Raw genomic sequence first — 25,398 nt, forward strand, 5'->3', positions numbered from 1 at the left:
AAGAATACCAACCATTTTTTGGCAGCTGTCGATATGATACTGGCAACATATTGGTCCTGGCAATACCATACCTTTTCAGAATTTCTACAGTATTTCTTCAGCCTAGCCCGAACAAACAAGAACGAGCGAGCAGGGGACCTCAGTTTATGTATACAGGGAGAGAAGATTTAATAACGCATTTCTCTTTATGTGCTAAAAAATGACTACAACATACATGTTATGTTTGGATGCACGAATGTTCGTATGTTATGCTTTTAACAGATGATCAATGCAACACATGTCCAAATGGCAAAAAAAAAATTTCATGTGATATATTTACAACTTAACAAGTTTCAGATTTTTTTCCTTTACTTGTACTGGAAATCTCAGTTGTTGCCAAATCTCATGACTTTAAGTCAATGGGGAGCACCCTATAGGTTTCGCTGAGTGAGTTTTCGATTATCAAAATATGTGACATAAATGGCCGTATCTGTTGACTGGAGTGATTTATAAGCTTCCAATTTTTACGCCGCCAAGGGCCTATAGACTTACATATCTGACATAAATATGAACTTGATAACCAGAACTGATTCAGAGAAAAAGAGTCCTAACAGACGGACAGACAAATACACAGACTGATAAAAAATAATTCGAAAAGTATTTTCTAAAATTATAACATTCTGACAGGCAAACAGACAGATTGTTAAAAACATGAGAAGGAAGTATTTTTTCGTCTTATGTAATTACTTACAGACTAATTATATAAATTTATAATTCAATATAATTAAATACAAATTAAAAATTTTCTGATTCTTTTCCTTTACTTGTACTGTGAAACATCGCTTCTTGCCAAATTTCACGAGTCCAGATCAACGGAAAGAACCTTTCAGGGTTTGACGAGTGAGTTTTCGAGTGTGGATATATGACATAAATGGCCGTATCTCTTGATTGGAGTGACTTGTAAGCGTAAAATTTTGATACCTCTCTGGGACCACAGACATTAATACATGACATGAATTTGAACTTGACACGTAGCGAAAAGGGTTCTCAACAGTCGGACCGACAGGCAGACAAAAAAGCGATTCTATGACGCTTCCATTTTTAACGGATTGAAACATCGAACCCTAATGATTCATTCACCGGGTCCATTTCGAGACATCTCTGATCTGGTTTCTCTGTTAACATCAACTAGAACAACTGGGACAGGCTAATTTTTTCCTCTCTGAAACTCGCAAGGTCAATAAACCGTGCTGCATTCCTTCAAATCTGCAATATTCGAGACGTGATCAGATATAGACGACATCGTTTTAGAAATTTTCGGCAAAAGCTAGCAGCCAGGCAATGGAGCAACGCTACAGAATGCTGAGTCAAACTGGCAATTCACATGTCACAATTAATTCAAATAATTTTTCTGATATGGAAAGGATGATGTATATCATTGTGTTTGTAAACGGTCGCAACGTGTGTTCAGGTTTCTCATAGCATTGGTAACGAGTAAAATTTTGACGGAATAGTCAGCGATCTCACCATTCTATTTTCGAAAATCGCTCAAAAGTTTGGATAGAATCTCCTCAGAGCCACAGCCTCGCCATGTGGCTCTACACGTAGGAACTCGACGCTGCTGGTGGCCCCAGAACATTCCAGTCGGACACGTCGTTACGAGAGTATGCATTCATACATGCAGACGTCTGTAATGTCAACTACCAAGAAATACCTGCGCCTCACTTACCTGATGTCATAGTTTGAGATATGTGTGTATTTAATAAAACCCCACTAGGCATCTGCTGTGCGTAAATGTTTCAATGCATGTACAAAACTGAATGTACTACACTCACGCGCTGGCAATAATTTCAGTTTTATTTACTAGTGGTACACGTAACTGTAAATTAAGACAGGCTGCTGCTTTTCAATGTCATGCAATTAATTTTAACTATTTTCTGTGTGTCTCAGGGTAACCACACGAGTGGTCAGCAACTCCACGGTTGGATGAAGGACGTGGAACGTGTGAAGAACATGCTGCACACGAAAGTAACCGGATTGGTACACGACGCGCAATGCGTCAGCAAACAGGTAGAGCACTACAAGATGGAAGAAGACAAGGGCGGGCCGGGCCACTTGATATTCAGGTATGAACCAGTGTGCACTCAAATCTTTGTCGTACTTACTGTGATTCATTAGACTTTATTTCACTTTTTTCCGTGGAAGTATTCGTTACTGTTATAGAATATACTGGGATCATTTAATTCAGGGTGGAATGAGGAACTAGGAGTGAGAGACTGTAGTGAAACAGATGGTTACAGAAACTAGTCATTTGCAAAGTTTTTTGATTCCATTTAGCCTATGATTTTTTGGTTCGTATTTTGTCTTAAAATGTGCCACGAGTTACGTAACAGACGCGCGAAAAGAGACACAACGAGCGATGTTACTGCTTTGACTAGAATAAGTATTGATGGTTGCAGACACGTCCGAAGTTTTCATAATTTGTGGATACAATGACGTGGAACCTGACACAAAAACTGAGCGTGTCCTCAACTTATGCGGAGCAAAAAGAAAGTCACCTGCGGGATAAATTACGCAAATACCGTGTAGTAGGGACTCTAGCCAACATATTGGCATTTAGTCGGTGAGGAAAAGAGGCCACAAGTCATGTTCATCTCAATAGACGAAGAAAAAATCTAAGCACCCTTCAGGGAAGATGTCAGCAGAGGGAAGGAAATGGATAGAAATGGTTCTTATACTTTGTCCTGTGGTTGGTGTGTTCAAATCACTCTGTAGCATAGAGCGTAAATACCGGAAGTTGCGAGTGAGAGGGAAGCGGAATGGTCTTTCGAGTGGTTTACATGTGGGGCCGTGGAAGGGAGTAGTGTAGCAGATATGGTGGCTGTTTGGAGTGCGACCAGGTGGCTTCCTATGTGGAAATGGGTAAGTTCCCAGTAGGCATCCCACATCTTCTGGCGGTGTTCTTGGATTATTATAGGTGGCTTATTGTGGGATAGCTTTGGAGGTGGAAAACATGGATTAGGATCGACAGTTAGACTCAGTCGTGATTGCTTCCAATTGGAAGACAGACCTCTGCAGTTACGTCTGAAGAGCTTGGTATGGGAGTCACTCAGGGATGAGTGTGTCTGGGAAATGGGTTAGGTCTTCTGAAACGAAGGTGGTCAACTGTCATCCACAATTAAATTCATCATGGGAACTAATGTGGATGTAAAGCATGAGCACTATGGTCAGTGTGAGCATGGAAATCATGTGGTATAGGATGGCTCGGACAGAGACAGTAGGGTGCTAAAATACACACTCAGGATTAAGTATTATGCAGAGTGATTGAACATGATTTGTAGCCAACTGATGCTGTTTTTGAGGAACAATATTGTTACTCCACGTTGGTTATTGTGTGGGGATTTTTGGTTTGTTACTCCACATCTGTCATCGGCACTGTGAGTGGGTTACTGATTCACTGTATATGGAGACCTGCACATGGTGCGATGGGATAATATTGTGGATAATCCGTCAGGCAGTGGTCACGAGGGTACGAGTGGCTGGGGAGGTGACTTGAAAAGTGTAGATGAGTATATTGTTAGACAGGGACAAAGGAAGCTGCAACTCGGGCAACAGAGTACTTGCGAAGTGCACTTGGGGGGGGGGGGGGGTGCAATTGTCTAGGCGATAGTTTGAGGTACTCTCATTAACACTCGCCAGTTGGTTCACCTATAGAGACATCAGACCGCTTTCAAAGTAAAGACAGATGTAAAAACTTTATCAGTAAGTTGTCGAAGTATTGGTAACAAAGCTCACGAATTTACCAACCTCCAGACAAGTTCTCAGCCTCAAATTATTCTAGGAACTGAGAGCTGTCTAAAAAAGTGGTACAAATGTCTCTGAGCACTATGGGACTAAACATCGGAGGTCATCAGTCCCCTAGAACTTAGAACTACTTAAACCTAACTAACCTAAGGACATCATACACATCCATGCCCGAGGCAGGAATCGAACCTGCGACCGTAGCGGTCGCGCGGTCCCAGACTGAAGCGCCTAGAACCGCTCGGCCAAACCTGCCGGCAGCCGTCTAAAACCCGAAGTAAAAAACTCTGAGACATTTAGCGAGTCTTGGCATGTTTATCGTAAAGACAGATTAGACGCCATAAGAGGGGAAATATTCTCTCTACTGAGGTTGAAAATTGGGTGTGATAGTGACGTTATCTGGTAGCGCAAATAGGTCTAGGTGAAACCATGTTAATTGTCGGATGTTTTTACCACCCACCCGACTCGCTGAGCCAGATGTAGAATCATTCAAAGAAGGTTTATAGTCAGCAGTGCATAAATACAGAGATGATTCAGCACTAGTTTGTGGCGACTTACCAAGTATATATACTTACCAAGTATAGACTGGGACGATATGGATTCATTGCAGGTGGTACAGGTAGTCTTGTGAAGTATTTTTGAACACGTTTTCCGAAGACTGTGGTGAGCACATACTTCTGCAGCCTGCATGTAGTGCAAGTATCTTAGGCCTTGTAGCTACAAACAGGCTGGACCTTATCGATGACATCAGTAGAGAGATGGGGATTAGTGGTCGTGATGTTATCATAGCGACGCTGGATACGAAACTCAATATATCAGTCAAGAAGGCTAGGAGAGTGTTTCTGCTAGAAAGAGCAGTTAACTGTTGTTAGCATCTCAGTTAGACAGTAAACTTAAATCATTTAGTTCCAGAATTATGGCCATAGAGGAATTGTGGGCAATGTTTAAACATACTGTAAATCGGGCTCCGGAAAAGTATGTGCCTACGAAGTGGATTAATGGCGGAAAAGACTCACCGTGGTTTAATGACGAAATTCGGAAAATGCTGAGGAAGCGAAGGCTGTTGCATTCTGGGATCAAAACAGGACGCACAAATGACGACAGGCAAAGATTAGCAGAGAGACGTGCGTCTGTGAAAAGAGCCATGCGCAAAGTATATAACGGCTACCACCGTCGTACCTTGACTAAAGATCTGGCGGAGAATCCAAAAAGTTCTTGTCCTTTGGAAAATCGCTAAGCGAGTCTACGGCCTCCATTCAGTCACACGTTAACCAGTCTACTTTGGCGCTATAATATACCAAAAGGAAGGCCGAAGTTAAGAATTCCTCGTTTAAGAAATCGTTCACGCAGGAGAATAGCACAAACGTACCGTCGTTTGACCTTCTCACAGAGTACCGTATTGACGACATACTGTAGTATTAAGCACTCTTGCCGTACGGAAACAACTGAAAGAGTTGAAAATAAATAAGTGGCCATGTCTGGATAGAATCCCAGTTTGTTTTTACGGAGTACTGTACGTCATTGGCCCCTTACTTAGCTTGCATTTACCGCGAATCTTTCGATCAGCGCTAAGAACCAAGTGACTGGCAGAAAGCGCAGGTGACCTCTGTATATAAGAAATGTAAAACAACGAAGTCACAAAATTACAGATCGATACCCATAACATCATTTTGCTACTGAGTTCTAGAACATATCCTTAGTTCGAATACAAAAAAAATTCCTAGAGACGGAAAAGCTCATGTCAACGAATCAGGACGCCTTTGGAAAACATCGCTCGTGCGAAACGTTACTTGCTCTTTATCACACGATATACTGCGAACTGTGGATCAAGGGCAACAGGCTGATCCCATATTTCTAGATTTCCTAAGAGCAATCGACACGGCACCCCGCTGCAGACTGTGAACGGAGGTACGTGCGTACGGAGCAGGTTCCCAGTGAGGCCGCTGCTGTCAGCCGGTACACGTCTACAGAGCAGCAAGTTGAGCATTTATGTTTTTCTGTGTTTACCACGTAGTGTATTTATATTTCTCTATTTATATTTTCCATACTTTTATTTCTCTATTTAGAAGGTTTGCTCTCGGATTTTTGTAAGTGTAAATTCATTCAGTCGGTAATGCTGTAGTCACTCATTGAACGCTCACGTAGCTCGCTGACGCATCAAGCTCCATTGGTGACACATCAGGTGGGTAGCACGTTGCTTATTTAGGACTGTCTGCTTTTATAGTTCACTCCAGTTAGCCTCGCTAGGATGGCTAGCACGTGTGCACGCTGTGTGTGGCTACCGTCAGCCACCTTCACGCTGCTACCCCAGGGTGTGGCGGTGACGGAGGCACTGGCGCGTCGCACGGGACACCTCAGGTGTCGCTTGTTTCGCCCACAGGCTCTGCTTCCGAGGCACCTCCTAGTGCACCTGATGCGGTGGATCCGCCCTCACAGCAGAGTGAGTGGCGGGTGGTAACGCTTTCACGCCGCTGGAGGAGGAGGTCCAATGTGGAGGCTGGCCTCCTGGCCCTGCCCATTCACCCTGTGAGTGGACAGGTGGCAGCTCCTTCAGCGGGGTCCGACGAGACACACAGCGGGAGAGGTTTGCCAGTTGTTGGCAGCTCCAGTATTAGGCGCATTATGGAGCCCCTTAGGCATATAGCATTCAAGACTGGAAAGAAAGCCAACGTCCACTCGGTATGTCTGCTGGGAAGCCTCATCCGAGATGTGGAGGTGGCTAAGCTAAGCGCTAAGAACCAAGTGACTGTCAAAAAATGCAGGTGAATCCCGAGTGTAATAAAGGTAAAAGAACGGACCCGAAAAATTACTGATCACTATCCCTTCTTCTGTTTAGCCCAGAATGCTTGAACACATTCTCAATTCCAATATAATCAACTTTCTCGGGACTGAGGAACGTATGTGCACGAATGAGCACGGTCTTAGAAAGCATCGCTCGTGCGAAACTCAGCTCGTCCTTTTCTCAGATGTTGTTGTTGTTGTGGTCTTCAGTCCAGAGACTGGCCTGATGCAGCTCTCCATGCTACTCTATCCTGTGCAAGCTTCTTCATCTCCCAGTACCTACTGCAACCTACATACTTCTGAATCTGCATAGTGTTTTCTTCTGTTGGTCTCCCTCTACTATTTTTACCGTCCTCGCTGTCCTCTAATAGTAAATTGGTGACCCCTTGATGCCTCAGAACATGTCCTACCAACTGATCCCTTCTTCTAGTCAAGTTGTGCCACAAATACCTCTTCTTCCCAATTCTATTCATTTCCTCCTCATTAGTTATGTGATATATACATCTAATCTTCAGCGTTCTTCTGTTGTACCACATTTCTAAAGCTTCTATTTTCTTCTTGTCTAAACTATTTATCGTCCATATTTCACTTCCATACGTGGCTACACTCCATACAAATACTTTCAGAAACGACTTCCTGACACTTAAATCTACACTTGATGTTAACAAATTTCTCTTCTTCAGAAACGCTTTCCTTCCAATTGCCGGTCTACATTCTTTATCCTCTCTACTTCGACCACCAACAGTTAGTTTGCTCCCCAAATAGCAGAATTCATTTACTATTTTAAGTCTCTCATGTCCTAATCTAATTCCCTCAGCATCACCAAATCTAATTCGACTACATTTCATTACACTCGTTTTGCTTTTTTGATGTTCATCTTGTATCCTCCTTTCAAGACACTGTCCATTCCGTTAAAATGCTCTTCCAGGTCCTTTGCTGTCTCTGTTTGAATTACAATGTCAACTGCAAATTTCAAAGTTTTTATTTCTTCTCCATGGATTTTAATCGCTACTCCGAATTTTTCTTTTGTTTCCTTTAGTACTTGCTCAATATACAGATTGAATAACATCGGTGATATGCTACAACCCTGTCTCACTCCCATCCCAACCACTGCTTCCCTTTCATGCCCCTCGACTCTTATAACTGCCATATTGCAAATAGCCTTTCGCTCTCTGTATTTTACCCCTGCAACCTTCAGAATTTGAAACAGAGTATTCCAGTCAACATTGTCAAGGACTTTCTCTAAGTCTAGAAATGCTAGAAAATTATATTTGCCTTTCCTTAAACTATATTCTAAGATAAGTCGTAGGGTCAGTATGGCCTCACGTGTTCCAACATTTCTACGGAATCCAAACTGGTCTTCCCCGAGGTTGGTTTCTACCAGTTTTTCCATTTGTCTGTAAATAATTCGTATTAGTATTTTGCAGCCGTGACTTATTAACGTGATAGTTCGGTAATTTTCACATCTGTCAACACCTGGTTTCATTGTGATTGCAATTATTATATTCTTCTTGAAGTCTGTGGGTATTTCGCCTGTCTCATACATCTTGCTCACCAGATGGTAGAGTTTTATGAGGGCTGACTCTCTCAAGGCTATCAGTAGTTATAATGGAATGTTGTCTACTCGCAGTGCTTTGTCAACCTCTTCACGCAGTATTCGATCTCCCATTTAATCTTCATCTACATCCTCATCCAATTCCGTAATGTTGTCCTCAAGTACACCGCCCTTGTATAGACGCTCTATATACCCCACCCATCTTTCTGCTTTCCCTTCTTTGCTTAGAACTGGATTTTCATCTGAGCTGTTGATATTCATACAAGTGGTTCTCTTTTCTCCAAAAGTCTCTTTAATTTTCCTGTAGACAGTATCTATCTTACCACTAGTGATATATGCCTCTACATCCTTGCATTTGTCCTCTAGCCATTTTGCACTTCCTGTCGATCACATTTTTCAGACGTTTGTATTCCTTTTTGCCTGCTTCATTTATTGCATTGTTATGTTTTCGCCTTTCATATATTAAATTCAATATCTCTTCTGTTACCCAAGGATTCTACTAAACCTCGTCTTTTTACCTACTTGATCCTCTGCTGCCTTCACTATTTCATCTCTCAAAGCTACCCATTCTTCTTCTACTGTACTTCTCTCCCCCATTCATCGTTACCTAATGCTCTCCCTGAAACTCTTTACAACCTCTGGTTCTGTCAGTTTATCCAGGCGATATACTGAGTGCTATGAATGAAGTGCAACAGACAGATTCCATATCCTTAGATTTCTGTAAAGTATTTGACACGTCGCCCCATTGTGCACAGTTAACGAAAGTGCGAGCATATGGAAAAAGTTCCCAGATAAACGAGTGAATCAAAGACTTCTTAAGTAATAGAATCCAGTACGTTGTCCTCAATGGCGAGTGTTCATCAGAGGCAAGGGTATCGCGAGGAGTGCCCCAGGGAATTGTGACAGCACCGCTGTTGTTCTCTGTATACATAAATGATTTGGCAGACAGGGTGGGCAGCAGTTTGCAATTGTTTGCTGATGATGTCCTCGTGTATGGTAATGTGTCAAAGATCAGTGAATGTATGGTGATACAAGACGGGTTAGAGAAAATTTCTAGTTGGTGTGATGAATGGCAGCTGACCCTTACTGTAGGAAAACGTAATTTAAAGTTGATGAATAGCAAAAACAAACCCGTAACGTTCGGGTACAGCATTCGTAGTGTCTAGCTTGCCACAGTCACGGCGTTTAAATATCTGGGCATAACCTAAGTGAAATAAGCATTTGAGGATTCTGGTGGTAGGGAAGGCGAATGGTCGCTTTCGGTCTATTGGAAGAATATTAGGAAAGTGTGGTTCGTCTGTAAAGAAGACCCTGTGTAGGACTCTAGTGCTACTTGTCCTTAAGTATGGCTCGAGTGTTTGGGATCCGCACCAGGTCGCATTGAAAGAATATATCGAAGCAGTTCAGAGGCAAGTAGGTAGATTCGTTAGCAGTGGGTGTGATCAGCATCTGAGTGTTACGGATATGCTTTGGGAGCTCAGGAAGGGATCCCTGGAGGGAAGAAGACATTCATTTCGAAGAATACTACTGAGAAAGTTTAGAGAACCGGCGTTTGAAGCTGACTGCAGAACGATCCTGCTGACACCAACATACATTTCTGGCAGGCACCACGAAGATGAGATACGAGAAATTAGAGCTCATTCTCCGTCGTTCTATCAGCAAGTGGAACAGGAAAGGAAACGACAGGTTGTGGAACCCTCCGCCATGCACCGCACGGTGTCTTGCGGATTATGTATGTAGATGTAGATGCAGAAGGCGATAGTTGAGAGGAAATATTGGTTTCATGTCCATAAATTTAGTGAAATCATTTTTGGTTTGGTTTAATTTGGAATGGTGAGGTTTCATCTGCTTTAATTCATTTGCTTGGTCTTATGACTGCATGCATGAGGTTTGTGGAGTAATAGGTGGTCCCAGTTGGGTCAAGATAAGGGCCACTAACAGGAGTTTATGACGGTGGTGATGACGCTACAATGGTGGCGGATGTGGTTGGATCTCCTGTCACTGGCAATGGTGCGGGCGGTGGAGCGGGCAGCGGTTTGGGGGCTGCGACGTTGCTGGCGAGAGAGTCGACGATGGCGTAGGTGACCGTGATGGTGATGGAGCATCTGACGGTGGCAATGGCGAATACGCTTCTTCGTGAGTGGTAAAGCAATGAAGAGGAGGAGGAAGGGTCGGAGATCATCGGCGAAGAACCACTAAGACGGTGGAGGTAAGACAGCTGAGGTGGTGTCGTAGTATAGTGGGTCGTACCAGTATAATGGAGAGTTACTTCATACTCGAAATGTTGGGAGATCATTTTCAGGTTGGCATGAGTAAAGCGAGTCAGAGAATATACTCGACCCGAGAATGTGCTCAACGTCAGTGAAAGGGTGAGGGATGTTGCTCAAAACAAAGAACGGTCTCCGATTTGGTATGAATAAAACTACAGGAGCTTCTCACAACCGGAAAACGTTGAAGGGAGATCTGTAGCAATTTTCGAGATTGGTAAGTTCTGTTGAGGTTACGTTTTACCGACTTTTTGGCAGTAACTGCAGAATTCATGTTTCTTAGAAGGCAAAAAAAGATATATGTATCCCAACGAAATGCTGAAGAGAGGAACTGTAGATGTTTATATCGGTCTGACAATAAGAACATTACGAGTATCTGCCAGGTAAACTTCCCTCTAGAAAATCACAAAAGAAGAGAGGGCGACCTTCCAGACGAAGTGAAAATTAAAACATTTTAATTGCTATTTAGTTACCCAAGTTTTCAGACTGATGTACGAGAACATTTAGGTGTAGGCCTACACCAAACAACCGTGTCACATACATTTCCAGATGTTCACCATCACGTCTTCTCACAGGATAAGTCCTATATTGTCTGATGTTAGAAATAAGTAGGCGTGTCAGAAAAATTGATAACTAGTTTATTACAAATCTAGCGATCTGTTCCTCGTAACGAACCACACGGGCGGCCGCTTACGTGCTTCAACACGCGAGCAGACCGTTGTGCGCCGTATTTAACCAAAATTATCTTATCGATCTCATTTTGGAGACCTTTGTATTCCTTTTTGCCTGCTTCATTTATTGCATTGTTATATTTTCGCCTATCATCTATTAAATTCAATATCTCTTCTGTTACCCAAGGATTTCTACTAGCTCTCGTCTTTTTACCTACTTCATCCTCTGCTGCCTTCACTATTTCATCTCTCAAAGCTACCCATTCTTCTTCTACTGTATTTCTCTGGCAGAGTTTCAGTTTGGGGTGGATAAAAAGTCATGTAATCTTAAGGTTTCGTTTGCATAATGTGTTCACCTGACTACTATAATAGAAAAGGTTAGCTCATGTTGAATTATCGGTAACATCGCTGGAAGACGCATTTTCGTAAACTGCACGTAATCGTTTTAATAATTTGTTGCGCACATAAAATAAGTAAATTGAAACGTAGTGAAACTCTGGGAGAACACACTGATGCCGGTCCCATACATGTCGCCTGTTTGAGCGAGCTGAATGAAATGTAACATGGCGCGTGCTTTCTGTGCCGGACACGGCAGACCACACACACCGAGAACTCAGCAGGGAACAGAGGTGGTGGGAAGGAACACTCTCGTCAGAGAGTATGGCTGCGAATGTTTTACTCATAAGAGCTTTCTCAGAAAATGTTCTTTTGCTCTGAGAATCGTCTACAGAGAATGTCCTCTTGTTTATTAATACGCTACGCTGTGTTTATTGTCTGTTGGATGTCAGTACGAAGCCGAATACCGGAGATGCATGAGGGAGCTCAGAGTTCCAACGGCAGTGGTGGAGCTTTGGTACCGCCCTTCTAGTTCAGGCAGGGTACCATTTCGTGTATCTTCTATAGATCATGTATCACCATTTATAGTAGGTCAGCTCTAAATTCCTCCACTCCACTTCATTACTGGACTCGCATGATACCTTTAGTAATGGCTCCAGCACTACAAGCCAAAAACGTGGATCGCACACTGACCCCTGCCTCTGTACGCAAATTGACGATTGTCTTCCGTGGTGGTGGTCTGCCTCACTTGTCGACACTCCAGGTCCCTGTGGCGATTATTTATTGCGTCTTCTGTTGATCTGCCACTTTGTGTACCAATGCACGTGTTCCCTAACTGAATATGGCAGTCAGTATTATATCACTACTGCAGTGTAATATATTGCAAATTGTCCAGAAGTTTCGAGATTTTCTTTACGCCGGCCGCGGTGGTCTCGCGGTTCTAGGCGCGCAGTCCGGAACCGTGCGACTGCTACGGTAGCAGGTTCGAATCCTGTCTCGGGCATGGATGTGTGTGATGTCCTTAGGTTAGCTAGGTTTAAGTAGATCTAAGTTCTAGGGGACAGATGACCACAGCAGTTGAGTCCCATAGTGCTCAGAGCCGTTTGAACCATTTTCTTTACACTTTGTTTTAATGGAGGCTATATGTTCACCACCTTAACGCACTTCAATCCGTTTTCTGGTTACTTTATGGAATGAACGGTTCAATTACGTTAAAAACAGCCCTTTCCCGAAATTCTTCCCCAACCAAATCTCCGTATAATGATTATTCAGATCATTGTCAATATGCACGTACTTCCTCCCTCTGGGGCGTGCAAATGATGAATTTAATCGCGGCACGTATTCTGAGACCTAGCGTCCACGTGGAGTAGGTGTGGTGCTGTACATCCAGACAGAACACCGTGCGGGGATACGTCGCATGGAAACGATTTGACAGTCTTAGCACCATGGCACCGACGACATCTCTTGGGAGGGATTGCTTTCCAGTGAAACTGGGGTCCCAGACATCACACGGAACTCATTGCCATGCGGCTTCATGCTTTAACTGAGAACGTTGTTCTCAAGTAACAGTGATAACCAAGGACCATGCTGCAAGGAGTACAGGTTGTTGCGCATTGTCTCAGGCAGTTTGTAAGCTTTCCATCGTTGATGGGCTATAGTGAATGCAGTCGTAGATCAATTAGGAAAAAAATGCCTCATATCTTATTCTGAGGGTTCCATTCACGTCATGAGATGTACCCGATACACATGCATCAAATCAGTCTACAGAACACTGACCTTAGGACCAAGTTTTACGGCCAAAAATGCCGTAGGATAACTTGCACTGTTAAACGAGAGACCCACACCAACAATTCACGAAGCGAGACCCAGCGAATGGTTCAGAACCAGGTAAGCAAACATTTGTATGCAATAGTGGTGCGTTATTTTGTCAAGTCTTACGTCAACAGACATGTGCTTTTGGTCGTCAAGCTCCAAATATATCATACATAGCAGTGTCAGACGCTGGGATGCGCAATTTCGGATGTAAGCGGAAACATTATAAAAAAGCAACAACTGATAATGGTTTAAATGACTAAAACAAAACGCATATTGTGGAATAAACACGCACTTTTGGTAGTTGCAAAGATGGATTTTAAATACCTTGAGTCATCATAATGCGCTGACCTTAACCATTGGATTAGATGACAGGGACTGGAGAAGTGGAATGTATGTGAAATTCTTCTTTAAAGAAAAGACGTATTCTGCAGGAAGCGCTTCAGTTCTGCAGTTTAATGTGTTTAATTTACATCTAAAATCAGTTCAAACGATGTAGCAGCAGAGAACGCAGTGGATATTCTGCAAGAAATAGTCAAAATCAGTATCTCTCTTGAGTGCTCTGAAATGGGAAATCTCAAAGTGCAAGAATACTAAAAAACGAGTAGCTTTGCGATTGTTTGCTGTATTTCTATGCTTCCTTTAAAGAATGCAAAAGTTCCAGGTTTGAGTCCCAGTCTGCCACACAGTTTTAATCTGCCAGGAAGGTTATCATCCACCGCTGAGTGGAAATCCATTCTGGATACATTTACATCCTTGCATACACTGTACACGGTTGGTTTTTAACTTTTAACCCCTTCGGCTTGTATGTTGCAGGCGGCCGCTGTTGAGTGAACGCCTACTGCCCTACCAGCCGTGGAACCTTTCCTCTCACGACGACTTCAGTGTGCTGTGCAAGGAGCGGCAGCCAGAGGCGTCGCCGATGTTCAGCCTCGCTGACACACTGTACGCCTACTATCGTTTCAACTGGTACACTGTAGCTGTGTACATCGATATGTTCTACGAAGATGATTTCAAGACTGTAGGTACCCTTCTGATTATCTACTTTTGGATCTTACGTGATTTTGCATGCACGCAAGATAATCACTGGTGCTCTCACCAAAGTCAGTTTTTCGACTGCTTGGCAACTCTCCATCTGGACCTGTTACAATATAACTGCTTCATTTCGATGTACTATTGTCTCCTTCATTGTACAGGCAGTAAAAAAGACTACGTTCAGAAAATTTTGCTGTGTTTAGAGAACACTAAAAAAGAACATAACTCTATGTGACACAAACGTCGCAGGTGGACCCAGCTCGTGGTCCATGAAGGTTTAGACGCTAGTGATGTTCAGCGACTGTGAGATGTTTTAGTGATGTTACACTAGTGGCAGCTGGGTGCTAGTGACTGCATAACACATTCGAAACAAGTGGGTGTTTCACAAATAACGGTTGCAGCCTCAGCCTGACAGGCAACCAGCCCACCTGGAGTGTCTGCCAGTGTCTGGTACACCTCCCGTAGGAGGCCCGCAACGTGTCTAAAAGGGTATTCATCGCACAGCAGGTTGAACACCGTATCTGAACGTCAGAGGAGTGCGACATTTTCGTCACATAAAAAAGTGTTCCTTTTTATATTTTCTTAACACTCTAAAACTCTGTACATGTAGTTTTTTTCAGACCCAGTATAAGGCTTGTTTTAAAAACGGCCGTTGGTTTCTTTAACATAACGGCTACAGATAAACAAACTTTTTGTTAATACTGTAACTGGTGTAGTGTTCTAAATTTCTCTCTGGTATAATATTGTTCGATTTAAAAATTTTCTTTACGTATAATATTTTGATTTGTAGCTGAACAGTTAATTGGACAATCTAAACTGTTAATATTATTCTTACAAATGTTAATAGTATGGACTGTATTGGGACTGAAGAAAAACTGTATTTTCAGCAACGGCACCTGTCTGCTAAAAAATTCTATTTCATCGAGATCACTATATTTTTTTTTTTTGTTTATTATTTTATTCTCGTTGCTGGACTTATCTCTTACTCGATCATTCGATCTGTCTATCGTGCACCAGATATGAAAGGAGTTGTAATCGTTCATTTCTCTCCTCGTAACTGCCAGACAGCTTGTTGCTCGGTAGGGAGTAACTCCATTTAAATGAGAGGAGGGGAGGACAGCGAGCTTCCACGAGAAAATTGATCATTCCTGCCGGTGTCGCTCTTGACCGCTTCAGGCAATCGAACTTGCAGGGTGTTAATTGGTAGTAAAGTGACTAATTAACAAACTAAGATGGTCGACAAGGGTTACAACAGATAAAGAAGTAAGTTGTCATAAGAATATGCCTATATTATACTAGCGCATAAACGGAAATACGCAGTGTTAGCAAATTACTAAACAAGTAGACGTGTTGGGGAATGAGAGACCCTTACGCCAACTGTATGTAGACTGTGCTGCTCTCTGCACCGTGTCTATAATTATGACTGAAACTGTAATGGACCCTGAGAATAAATGTGTGAGCTGAAGTGGATGTTTCAATTCCTTAAAATGCGAGCGAGTGCTGAGAAGATTTTTCGCATCGTGCAGCGACAAGAGCTGACAGATTTGTGGACAACTAGCCGTTTCTCTGGATGCTAACTTTAAGCCCGACATCGAACATACTGTCAGGGGAAAGCTGTAATGATAACCCAGATAGATCGGAGAGATTGCGGCAGTTCGGTCGACATAACAAACGAGGGGGAAGGAGGAACGGTTGCGAATCTCTTCTCAGCACGTGGCCATGTTGGAGATGTCTTGCGACATCCAGCAGGCTGCCCTCGCCACTTTAAAACCGTGGCTCTTTACTGCCTGCTTTTCACGCATCACTACCCAGCAGAACTGTAACGAGAGGAGGCGGCCATTCCCTGAGCCAAATGCGGAAGCCTCTAATCACATCCGAATGACCGTCCCCACTGACCATCTGACGTCAAAAATTAGGACTCACTTCAACCGCTGACAATGGGAGTGGCCACGATCTACCTGTTGGTACACAGAGAGCTGATAACGCCTTCATTCCTCAGACGTTTTCCGTCCTGCCTAGGTGGCAAGTGACGCCGGCAATGACGCTTTCTGCATCGGAGAGCCTCTTTGAGAATTATAAACCTTTCACATTTTCAGCGAATTGTGCATTACTCAAAGGCAGAAAATGTATTATGCGATGGTAAATCTGTAGCATCCAGTCTTGGATACTATAGTTGACTGGACAAACATTTGTGAAAGTATAAGTATATTCAGTTTCATTGTGCATCACTTTAGTTTACTAATTGTTAGTTTAGTTCGTACACAGACAGAAAGAGTTTTTTGAATATTGTGGAATCATTAAGAGAGCATATACTGTACATGTTGGTTACTGCCAAAACTGCTTACTTCTAGCAACACAACTGGTAATCACTCTCTCCCCCAAATTATCCTACGAACTACCTCACATGACAACCTGGCCACAAAAACTAACAAAAGCCTCAGCCTCCATAAACTTCCCAACCTACAAAAAAGGGAGATACATCTCGTAATTTCTAGTACACATATTCCACACCCACTTCTTCTCGAAATCTCTCTCCAACGACTAACTCTTTTGTTTAGTCCTACCGATCCACTAAGTTCCTTAGGCCTAAATCCTTGGGGCCCAGTCTGAAAACGTACTAGCAAGTCTAAACTAATCTAATAGCTAATTCTTAGGAATGAATCCATCTTTACAATTTGCACAAATCCTGATTTCCAGACGATCCTCCTACAAAACATCCCAGTCAGTCTCTTTGGAAGCAACACTTCTCTTAGTACCACTCAATCCTACTCAACCTCAGTCTCTTTGACTCCACTCATTTTCGCCGCTGTCAACCAGGTTGGTGAACATGACACACAGTGGAAGATGTTGGGCAGGAATTAAATTCCCATTCCAGCACCCAGATAACCAAAACATTCTGTATCAACAATAATTCTCACATTCTTACAGATTCCTCGTCCACAACAGACAATCACATCAAGAACAGAGCCTTGATTTCCTGTCGCTGCCATTGTGTAGAATCAACTAAATCGCAAACGCAAGCCTACAGATGTCAAAAATACTTCTTGTGTGACGACTATCTGGCACAGAATCGCACAACCATCTCACCTATCGCAGTTACAAACCAAACCACCCATCAGCAGAACAAGGAACCAATCCAAGTTGCAAATTTTTACTTTCTATTCATTCGATGACTAGTTTCGGACCGAGAGCGATTTTCAGATCGTCATAATATAGTCGAAAATGGCATTCCCGAATATGTCAAAAATGTGCAATGAACATTTGCAGCGCATTCAGAATGAACAAAAAGTAAAAATTGGGTTTTGGACTGGTTTTTCCTTTTACTGAATAACAGAAGTTACCGACCCAAGCTGCTTCAGCATGTTGGAAGTTCGTAAAACCATCCATGCTAACTGTGCACAGATGTACAATCTTTGCACACATGCGTCGTTTACACAGCTTCAGCGTTGAGCTACATGGGACTTAATTATTCTTCATAAAGAGTTACTGGAGTGGTAAGATCCGAAATTTGTCATGGCCATTTCCAAGGGTTGTTGAGGTGGTAATGCTGGGATTTCGTCGTCATGTAAGGGTATAGTACCCTTACGTAGTACCGATTATGCACTATGCAGAGATCATACATGGTTTAAGCAAAGACTGCAGAGCAGTCAACAATGTGCGAGAGGGTAAGCAGTAGTCGAGTGTTGGACTCCGTGGGTGGAAGTCGGGTGTGAGAGGCCCGAGAGAGAGGTTGCTCGGTAGCGAGGCCGGAGATGAGTGGCAGAATGGCACACAATGTTTGATGTTTATAAATTGAGCGATTTAATTAATAAATTCCAGCATTTAAGAAAGGAGATGTTATCATTTAGTAGTTTTCACAATAACGGAAGTGGACAACAATGAGTCTCATGACAAGGAGGAAAGATATATATATATTGCTAAAATAATTAAAATATAACTTCACTTACAGCGTATGTGAATAATATAGTTCGGTGCGAAACTGGGGGGACGTTACACATGGCGGCGCGTGTGTCGGACTTCGATTCCTCAGCAATCTTCCGAAACGACGGAGAAGACAACACAGTATTTCAGCACAGCAGCGCTTCGAAATTCAGTGAACTCAACGTTGTGGAGGAATGAACAGGAATAGGAATAATTAATAGTGTTACTGACTTTTAAGTTGCGAGTGAACTTTTCAATTTAGAGCAACCATAAGTTGTAACGAACAGTGATTGTTGTGAACAGTGTTAATATGGCTAATTCAGAACAAAACGGTAATCTTACTAAAGACGACGGAGGACAATTTAATAACGTGGTTGACGGAGAACAAATTAATGTGATGGAAAACACTACAGTTAATTCGACCGAGGACAGTGGTATTCTTAGTTTTGATTTGCCTAACAGAAGTTCAACATCGATGGTTATCCAGCAAACAGAAACTGCTATTGTCAGTAAAGATTGTATATCTCAATTGTTAGAAGCAATCAAAAATTTTTGAGGAAAATAGACAGGCGCGTGTAGAAATAAAAGCTTTTCATGAAGAAAATAGACATGCGCGTGTAGAAACAAGAGCGTTTCACGAGGAAAATAGAAAGGTGCGTGAGGAAATAACAAAATTTTATGAGGAAACAAGAAAGTTCCATCAGGAAATCAAAAATGATTATCAGACACTAACTAATGCGATTAGCAATTTGCGAACGGAAATCGCCAACTCATTTGAACAACAGCATGATGAGCTCAGAAAACAGTATCGAGACAAACATGAGGCCATTGGCAGCGAAATTACAGATCTTAAAATTCATGTTAATGGACGGTGTAGGCAGACGGAAGATTTTATTTGCAAAGTTAATGACAAAGTTAAGGCTCAAGATGACGAAATCGTCAAAATTAAAAGTTCATGTAAAGCCAACAAAGAGTCGATAATTAAGATGGTTAACGGCTTACAAACGCGATGTGATGAACTAAGTGATGAAGTACATGAGATACGACAAAAGGTAACGAGCAACGACACAATGTCAAATGGAATTAATAAAGAAATTTTGCGCGATGAAATTAATGCAGTGTTACGTGAACCAGATAACAATATTGTTGATTTGCCACAAGTAATTGTTGACAGTGGACTGAGCGGTCGAAAATTTCATGAATATGAACCGAAACAAGGCATCCACGCAATTGCGTTCATTAGACAATTCAAACATGCGTTTCCGAGGTATTATACGGAACGTGCTAAAATTGACACTTGCGTCAGTCACATGAAGGGTGAGGAACATATTTGGGGTATAAGTGTATCCGACAATTACACCAAGTATGAAGAATCTGAAACAGCATTTTTTTAAAAAATTTTGGTCGAAAGAAAAACAGTGGGACGTAAAATAAAAAATTCTCACACCGCCAAATTATACGAGACACAACGGTACAATGCGTGAGTTTATGCAAAGGTACTGGAACGACAATGCATACTCGGACGTTCCGGTTAAAGAAGAAGAGCTAATGCTTATATTAATGTAGAAAGTACCATTTTTGGTGCATGAGAAGTTAGCACTCACACCACAGTTAACAACGGAGCAAGTGTGTTTGCTAATTGACCGAATGGAATTGCTCAATGCCGAACGCGATCAACGTGAGCGACACAGTAATAACAATTACCCGAATCGTCAAAACGGCCCAGCGCGGGAAGGAAGCCCACGTTACGAACGACCGAAAGTATTTGATCGCCGAGACGATGCTAGACACAGGAGAAACGAATACAATGTACAAGACGGATTCAGGTCAAATCATCGGCCGAGCCGGCCACACAATGGCAGAGACAGAGGACAGTATCTATCACCAGAACGTGCAAGAAGCCGCGATCGCAATCAGCGAGATACTGAACCGTTAAACAAAGCAAAGTTTCGGAGACGACCCGCTCCAGAACTCTGTCACAGGGACAAGGGTCGGATATTATCATAAGTGTGAACATGTAAATGATGTCAACGAAGATTTGTCTCGATAAAATGAAGAAACTAATAAAGAAATTCTGATCCCATTTGTGGAAGTCGAAGTATCTGGTATTGTTATCGATACATTAATTGATTCAGCTAACGAGGCAAGTGCTATCTGAAAATCTATTTTCGCAATTAAACAATCTTGTCGCTATTCCCACATTTCCTGTTAACGGCGTACATATTGTCAGTGCAGTTGGAAACCGAAGCAAATCAATTAAAGGACAAGCATTACTAAGATTTTGTATTCAAGGGGACGAACATGAGCAGAGTGTTTTAATCGTTGGTTCTCTCAATGTTGGGCTACTTCTCGGAGTTGATTGGTTGTCAGAGATGAGATGCTGCATTAATTTTGAGGAGAATTGTCTGCGGACGTGGAGAGATAATAAAGAAAGAGGAATTGTATTCAAAGGGTTTATTATGGATAATAAGGGCTCTGCGGGCGTGAAAATAAGAATAATGTGTTGTAGAGGAGAATATGAAACTGTTACTTTAAACAAGTCAGAGAACTGCGCTAAACTGCAAGAGAGGAACGAGGAGTGTTTTGGTTGGCAGGAGAGCCAACACCGTGTTACTAGAGGAGGCCGAAAGGCACGCGTTTTAACTCACACAGGCTGGCGTGAGGTCTGGAACAGGACAAGGAAATTAGACTTTAGAAAAAAGGACTTAGCTGGTGGAATACTTAACTTTAATCCATTAATGGTGAACGTCGGTCTGACAGTACATGATTCACAAGACCAATAGTAACTGATAATGGCGCCTTGCTAGGTCGTAGCAAATGACGTAGCTGAAGGCTATGTTAAACTATCGTCTCGGCAAATGAGAGCGTAATTTGTCAGTGAACCATCGTTAGCAAAGTCGGTTGTACAACTGGGGCGAGTGCTAGGAAGTCTCTCTAGACCTGCCGTGTGGCGGCGCTCAGTCTGCAATCACTGACAGTGGCGACACGCGGGTCCGACGTATACTAACGAACCGCGGCCGATTTAAAGGCTACCACCTAGCAAGTGTGGTGTCTGGCCGTGACACCACATTCCTCCCCCACAAATCGGCGTACGGTTGTGTTATAAGGCTTCCGCCCGCCGTGGGGAGGACCCCACGTTGACGTATGCGACGAGGTGGGGAGCCCAACATCAGGCGAGGCTGTGCCACCCGCACCCTGCCATTCGGACCGCGGGGAGCTAGGAAACGCCTGAAAACCTGCTCCATGGTGCACGCCAACATGCGGTGTACGCGCCCGCGGAGAGACAGGAGGGGCCGAAGGGTCGACCTCCATCGGGCCGGGGCACCCGACGGGCGAAGACGACATATGGTCCGGAGCGGGCAAGAGTTCCATGTCGGAGGACAACTGGTCCCGGGAAGCGATCGGCGGCGCGTGACCCAGGGAGGCGCCCGGCGGCTGCAGCGAAGTGTCAGCGTCGGTAACACCTGGGGCTGAGGCGAGCCAGTAGATGGGTCCCCAGGGCGCTGACCGGACAGCACCGTCGCTGAAAGCAGACGGCGAGCGGCAGATCCCATGCGACGACAGAGGCGCAGCTGGTTGAGATGCCGGCGCACCTCACCAGAGGCCCCCAAAACCAGATACATAGCGCGTCCGAGGCAGCGAAGAATGCGCCCTTCGAGCCAACGCCGTGAACCTCGGTAGTGACGATAGTAGACAACGTCGCCTGGAGCAAAAGCAGGTGTCTGCCGCTGCACAGGAACCTGATGCGGCGCATGTAGCAAAGACATCAAGGTTCGATGAGGGCGACCGTGGAGCAACTCAGCCGGTGAGCGATGATCTCGGAGCTGAGAGCGATACGAGGACAAAAAGAGCAATAACGCGTCCTCCCGAGAATGCGACTCTTTCAACTTCAACGTCTGGGACTTGAAAGTCCTGACCAATCGTTCAGCGGCACCGTTTGACTGTGGCAAAGATGGCGCGGACGTCAGATGTTGAAAACCATTGACCTTGCAGAATGACTGAAATTCTGCGGACATGAATTGTGGGCCATTGTCGGAAACAATAGTCTGTGGGAGACCTTCAATGCAAAAGATAGCAGATAACGCTTGGATGGTGGCAGATGACGTCGTGGAAGACATCCGGACAACAAAAGGAAAATTACTGAATGAATCTACCACAACCAACCATCGAGCATTCCAGAATGGACCAGCAAAATCGATGTGTACGCGTTGCCAAGGGGAAGTGGCTTTTGGCCATGCAAAGAATTTCCGCGGTGGGGCTGATTGTTGTTCGGCACACACCATGCAAGAAGAGCACGTATTCGTAATCGTGGCATCGATTCCGAACCAAGTACAGTGCTGACAAGCAAGTTGTTTCATTCTCACTATACCCCAATGCCCTTGGTGGAGAAGCTGTAAGACAGAGGACTGTAATGAACGCAACAGCAAAACACCACGTCGAACAAAAAGTCTCTCCTTGTGAGCAAAAAATCGGCGAACCAACGGATCCCCGATCCGTGACTTTGACAAGGGCCATTGCGTAGCAACAAAACGCAGAACAGTAGCAAGGACAGGGCCAGCAGCTGTGGCATTAGCTACACGACGAAAATCAATCGGAAAGGATTCGACCACGTCATCGGTTGCCGAATCAATGAACATGCAAGCAAGTTCGGAGGAATTGAATGCTCTATCTTCAGCAGCAGGCAAACGGGACAACACATAGGCGTTTCCATGCTTAGCAGTGGACCGACAAAAGATACCGTAGTGGTACTGCGAGAGGAAAATAGACTAGCGAATGAGTTTCTGCTCTGTACGTGAAGGTACAGGCTTGTTCGGATGAAAAAGTGATGTCAAAGGTTAGTGGTCAGTGATGATGGTAAAGTGACGACCATACAAGAAATCATGAAACTTCGTAACACCAAATACGAGAGCCAATGCTTCTTTCTCGATCTGTGAATAATTTCTTTGCGCAGATGAGAGCAATTTGGACCCAAAGGCAATAGGGCGATCGTGCGATCCATCTTTGTGCCCAAGCACAGCACCGATCCCGAAATCCGATGCATCCACCATCAACAAATGGGGCTTCTGCGGATCGAGTGGTGTAAGGCAAGTATTGGAAAGCAACACCGATTCAACTGGCGAAATGCGCGTTCGCATTCCGTCATCCAGACGAACGGAACACCTTTACGGCGTAAGCGATGAAGCGGAGCTGAAATGGAAGAGGCATGCGGGATATAACGGTGACAATAATTAATTTTTCCCAGCACACTCCGTATCTGCTTCGAATTCTGTGGCGAAGGCAAGTCTTGTATGGCACGGAGGTGCTCGGGATTAGGATGTATGTCTTGGACATTGAGTATATGTCCCAGGTAGGGCAAGTCACGAGCAAAAAACACACATTTGTCCTTCTGCAAGCGAAGACCATTTTGTCGCAAGACCTGAAATAATGTTCTGAGATTGGCTAAATGTTCTTCTTCCGTCTTTCCGGAGATCACAATATCGTCCAGATAGTTTGGTGCAGTAGGGACAGACGCAAAAACAGTTTGTAGATATTGCTGAAACAATGCAGGGGTGGATGCACACCCGAATGGCAGTCGTTTGAATCGATACAAACCAAGATGCGTGTTAACCACCAAAACGCACTGGGATTCTTCGTCCACCGGTATTTGCAAGTACGCATCTGCTAGGTCCAACTTCGAAAAATATTTACCTGGGCACTGTTTGTCAAAAAGATCTTCTGGGCGGGGTAAAGGAAAAGTTGCAATCACTAGTTGTGGATTCACTGTTGCCTTGAAGTCCACACAAAGTCTCAATTTTCCGGAAGGTTTTGGCAGAATTACTAAGGGTGATGCCCAGAGAGAAGCCTGCACACGTTCAATTCCACCTTGTGGTTTCAAATCGTATAATGTTTTTGCGACCTCATCACGCAATGCGTGGGGAACATTGCGCGCTCTGAAAAATTTTGGTTGCGCGTTTACTTTCAGTTCCAAATGTTCTTAGCGCAACCAAGGCCCGGTGCAAAAATGTCTGCAAATTCTTGACATAGACGAGAAACACTGTCTGAAGGCACAGTCTGGTTCACTGATAGGACCTGATTTACGATAGACAAGTTAAACAACTGAAATAAATCGAAACCAAACAAGTTCACTGCAGAAGAAGAATGAAGGACGTAAAATGACAAGTTTTGTTTTTCCTTTGTATGTTGCAAGAATGCTGCACTGTCCTAACACAGGGATATCTTGACCTGAATAACTAGTTAACTTAACATTTGCGGCACGCAACGGAGGTGTGCGCAGCTGTTTGTACGTGTCTTGATTGATCAGTGAAACTACAGTTCCGGTATCGAGCTGGGATGGTATCACTTTGCCGTTAATGTCCAAGTCTACAAAAAGTTTATTGTCCTGCTGTCGAAACGAGCGACTGTCTCGTGCAACGTGAACTGACACTGGTACATAATCACTTACGACTTGACGGGATTTCCGGCGATGTCGATGCACACTATTTATGGGACGAACACAGTCACTGTTAGAGAGAGTGGCACTGAACGGAGTGGAATGAACTATATGAATTTCCATGGGCGAAGTTTCATGAGAATGAGTACCCTTGGTTCGAATTCGGCGTGAAGCAAAGGGCCGGGAATGGTTGTGAGTTTCCGATCTTAGCTTCTTCTGGCAAACACTATGAACATGTCCTTTTTTATTACAGAAAAAGCAAATAGCCCTGCGTGACGGGCAATTCTCACGCAAATGTCTAGTAGCACACGCAGGGCATGATTTTAGAACTGCATTTGCTTGCCTGCGCGGCATATGTGGCTGAGATCCGGGCGTGAGGGCTGTTTACTGCTCCGTGCAGCTCGCCCGGCGGCCGGTTAATCTGACACGGCTGGTGAAGTTTCAAATGATTCCTGAACAAAGTCAAGTGTGTCCTGCCAATCCAATATGTCCATCATTTGTTGAAGGGAGGGATTGACAAATTTCAAAATCTGTTACCCTGATGCGAACATCACAAACGTTCTGTGCAATTGCATCACGTACCATAGTATCTGAATAAAGGAGTCCACATTGACACTCAAAAGCAAAATCCCTAATAAGGCCCTGCAAGGTTGCAACCCACTCCCGATTAGTCTAACCTGCCGTACGTTTTGTACGAAAGAAGGTATACCTTTTCGCAGCTACATTGACTGATTCTTTGAAATATGCATCTAATGCAGACAAAATTTCATCGTAGGACAGAGTTGCTACGTCGCGTCGGGGAAATAATTT

The 25,398-nt window shown here is 43.7% G+C and overlaps 1 protein-coding gene across 1 annotated transcript in view; it reads right to left on the reverse strand.

The window, feature by feature from the left end:
* LOC126212929 (uncharacterized protein K02A2.6-like) overlaps window positions 1-23,361 on the reverse strand; it is an 80,247-nt gene extending 56,886 nt beyond the window's left edge. Inside the window, exon 1 of the mRNA XM_049940443.1 lies at window positions 23,319-23,361. The gene's annotated coding sequence lies outside the window, so the exon portion shown is untranslated. The remainder of the gene's footprint in view (window positions 1-23,318) is intronic.
* Between the last annotated feature and the right edge of the window lie 2,037 nt (window positions 23,362-25,398).

This window comes from Schistocerca nitens, chromosome 11 (assembly GCF_023898315.1).
Source record: "Schistocerca nitens isolate TAMUIC-IGC-003100 chromosome 11, iqSchNite1.1, whole genome shotgun sequence".
In the NCBI taxonomy this organism is placed as follows: Eukaryota; Metazoa; Arthropoda; class Insecta; order Orthoptera; family Acrididae; genus Schistocerca; species Schistocerca nitens.